General features: G+C 56.9%; 1 pseudogene; it reads left to right on the top strand.

The window, feature by feature from the left end:
- Positions 1-1,875: 1,875 nt before the first annotated feature.
- Positions 1,876-3,529, top strand: LOC125523854 (annotated as a pseudogene).
- The last annotated feature ends 643 nt before the right edge of the window (positions 3,530-4,172 follow it).

Here is a 4,172-nt window from a genome sequence, read left to right as displayed (position 1 = left end):
CGCTCGGGTGGCATTGCTACCCCCACGGCCCCCGTCCCGCCTAACCCTGTAGCGTTTGACCACGGGATCTAGCCCTTTGACTTTGCACGGACGGGTTTTGACCAGTGGAACTATCGACCCGGTCGTGTTAGGTCAGCCCATACGAACACTTTAGAGCAACATCCGGGCCAAACCCACAGTAAGATCCCCTCCGTGTAGACCCGACGCGTCCGTTTCCCCCCTCCAGGTGCCGGCGTCGGCGCCATCCGTGTGAGGGGGCACACCCCGGAGACGCGTGCCGCCTCTTCGGACATGCCAGCACACCACCCCTCATGTATGAGGGCCCGGTGCGACGCTCGGGTGGCATTGCTACCCCCCCACGGTCCCCGTCCCGCCTAACCCTGTAGCGTTTGACCACGGGATCTAGCCCTTTGACTTTGCACGGACGGGTTTTGACCAGTGGAACTATCCACCCGGTCGTGTTAGGTCAGCCCATACGAACACTTTAGAGCAACATCCGGGCCAAACCCACAGTAAGATCCCCTCCGTGTAGACCCGACGCGTCCGTTTCCCACCTTCAGGTGCCGGCGACGGTGCCGTCCGTGAGTGGGGGCACAACCCGGAGACGCGTGCCGCCTCTAATTTGGACATGGCACCACACCACCCCGCATGTATGAGGGGCCGGTGCGACGCTCCGGTGGTATTGCTATCCCCCAGGGCCCCCGTCCCGCCTCTTCAGACATGGCACCACACCGCCTCGCATGTATGAGGGCCCGGTTAGACGGGAGGGTGTACCTGGGGGGTAGCAATGCCGCTAGGTGTTGCTTTGGGCCCTCCTATGGTTGTGAAAGCGTGGTGGCTAGCGCAGGCACCCGGCACGCAGCTCCGGGGTGTGCCCCCCATCTCCGGCGTCGCTGTGGGGCACGGCGCGGCGGCAGCAACGTCCGTGAGGGGGGCAATCGATATACCATCTGGGTATGTTTTTTTTGTGTTAGACAAGGCACATTTATGTTGTGAAAAAAACAGGGAAAAGTAAATAAAAATAAGTAAAAAAATAAAAATAAATAAATAAATAGAGATATGCCGACGGCAAGGCCGTCGGCATACCTGCGCACATGGCCACGGATCGATGACGTGCCTAAGGGCGCGGATCGGTGATGTGGCAACATCCATGGGCCAGACCTATGCCGACGGCCAGGCCGTTGGCATAGATTTGCCACCCCACGGACAGGCGAGCGACGCGGATCGATGACGTGGCGGGCGACGCGGATCGATGACGTGGCATCTATGCCGACGGCCGCCGTTAGCCCGTCGGCGTAGATTGACGCCGTCAAAAGGCCGTCTCCGTCCGGGTAGCCGGGCCCATGAGATATGCCGACGGCCTTCTCTATGCCGACGGCCACCGTAGGCATATTTCTATCGACGCCGACGGGTGAGCTTTGCCGACGGGGGCCGTCGGTATAGATTGATATACGCTGACGGCTTTTCTATGCCGACGGCCTGGGCTGGGCCTTCGGGATAGGCCAATCTATGCCGATGGGGCCCGTCGGCATAGGTTCGGCCGTCGGCATCGCCAGTTATTCTGGTAGTGATTGGTATCCCCTTGTGCTGGACCTTGTATCTGTGGCTTGGCAATGTACATGGGCTATTGCCAATGCTACTCTGGGCCAGTTCAATCTCTTGCTAATTAATGTACTTGAAGTGCTGCGTATCTCCGAATGGATTTCTTTAACCATCGAGTTATTAATTGACGGGGATTAGAAGATAGATAGAGTATGCATATCCAAAAACCAGATTTCCTCCAATAAATTCCACAAACATCAATGGATTTCATCTGTACACATAGCTTCACAATTTCCACCACTCGTGCATCTCATTATAAGCAAGCACCATCGGTCCAGTCTGTACTCCATGGCGGCCAAATTACTTCTAGCACTAACCCTCCTGGGCGCCCTCATGCCATTCTTCCATGGCATCACGGCCTCGACTTCGTTGTCGCCGCTCAGCGGAAGCAGCGGCAGCTTCAGCCTCCGGCTCGCCGCCAACCACCAAGCGACGCATGACTTGGCGAGCCTCCAGCGCGCCAAGGACCATGTAAAGTGCCGGATCACCAACCATCTCCTTCCGCCGGGCACCGCCACCAACATCACCGTCAACGCCATAAGTCCGCCCATGTGCCCACTGGCGGACATGGTGTATGCCATCATGGTGGTCGTGGGCACGGAGCATGGTTCCCATGAGTACGAGCTCGCGCTGGACATGGCCACCGGGCTGACCTGGATGCAGTGCGTGCCGTGCAACCCCTGCAGGCCGCAGTTCAACCCAGTGTTTGACCCGTCTAAGTCACCGACCTTCTGCCATGTCCTGGCCAATGATGGTGTCTTGTGTCGTGCGCCTAACCAACCGCAGAGAAGCGGGCATTGCGGATTCCACATCGGTTACCGGAGCAGCCGTGCATCGGCTACGGGATACCTCGCCAAGGACGTCTTCTTCTTCCTCAAAGGCAGCGACGAAGGTGGTCTTGAGCAGCAGAGCATGGCCTTCGGCTGCGCCCACCGCACCGTGGAATTCAACACGCAGAACGCCCTCGCCGGTGTCCTTGGCCTGGGGATGGGGAAGTCCCTCATGAATCCGCCGACCGCTTTCACGGACCAGCTCAATCAAGGCCAAGGCATTCGCTTCTCCTACTGCCCGTTCACGCCAGGGATATATGAGCGAATATAGCTTCCTCCGGTTCGACGCCAACATCCCTAGCCAACCACCGCCGGGCGTGCACCGCCAGAGCACACACATCCTTACGCCGACTCAGAAGAGCGGTCATTCGTACTATGTCAACCTTGCCGGGGTCAGAGTGGGCAACAGCCGGGTGCCGAGTGTCACGGGGGAGATGTTCCGGCGTCGCAGGAGTGGGGTGGGCGGGTGCATGATCGACATCGGCACGAAGATGACGGCGTTCGTGCATGCAGCGTACACCCACGTCGAGCAGGCGGTGCGGCTCCACCTGCAGCACCGCAGGGCACACTTCGTCCAGCTACAGGGCCACCACTTGTGCGTCCACCAGCCGGCACCGCACCATGACGTCCTCCCGAGCATGACACTACACTTTGAAAATTGCGCGTGGCTCCGGGTCATGCCGGAGCATATGTTCATGAAGATCGTCGACGAGGCCGGCCACCAATACCAGTGCCTCGGCTTGGTCTCGGCTTGGGACATGACGGTCATTGGTGCCATGCAACAGATCAACCATCGCTTCATATTTGACCTCCAAGCCAGCAACCCCACTCTTAGCTTCAATCCGGAGGCCTGCCACCTCGACGCAGGGCCCCCAAGATAAATCTCATCATGTTGTAGTGTCGGTCGTTGCGAATAGATTTATATTGCAATAAACACTGAGGTTTGGACATGACAGTAGACAGTTTTACCTTTTTGGAGCTGATGGATATTGGACCACTCTTCCAACCGGAAGGGTAGGGTTAGGTTTCAGTTTTGGCTAGATGGAAGGGAAGAGGCTAATTCTGTATACCATGTAAGATTGATCTCGTGGAAGCGTTCCAACTCCTCCATAGAGGAGTCGCGTGAGGTTTTATTGATCAGAAGCCCTGTCGTGGCTTACAGCCTTACATGCAATACCAGATCGCTAACGATACAGGCAGTTACAGAAGACAGTACGAGAGGTTTGAAGGAGGAGATAGATCAGGAGTTGAGATTACATGCGTACAGGACTCTAATTCTAACAGAATCCAACTGCAGTTCTACCTACATAAGCAAAGGCCAAGCAGCGCACTGGGGAACTAGCTTGCAACGATCGGAATCAGTCGGATCGACGAGCAGCGCCATATATAGATCAATGGAGCCAGCCAGCAAGCGCTTGAACTCTGACGCCGGCGTAAGTGTCGAGCTGCCGCCGGACGTGGCGTGGGATGTCCTGCTGCGCTTCCCGGCCAGGGCACTCTGCCGCGGCCATGCTGTCTGCCGGTCGTGGCGCTCCTTCCTCTCCGACCGAGTGAATTGCAGAAAACCATCACATTTGGGGCTTCACTTGTAGAAAATCACAGGGTCATTGATTTTTTGCAAAAATCATCGCAGATTCGGTAAACTTGTTGCAAATAGCACTAATCGGACGATTTGCTGTGTTTGATCACTTTCTGACAAGTGGGGCCGGGTTGTAAGGAGCTGACTTGGCAAAAAAAATG

Source organism: Triticum urartu, chromosome 7, assembly GCF_003073215.2.
Source record: "Triticum urartu cultivar G1812 chromosome 7, Tu2.1, whole genome shotgun sequence".
Lineage (NCBI taxonomy): Eukaryota > Viridiplantae > Streptophyta > Magnoliopsida > Poales > Poaceae > Triticum > Triticum urartu.
The sequence above is the reverse complement of the archived record's forward strand: the minus strand, read 5'-3'. Positions and strand labels throughout refer to the sequence as shown.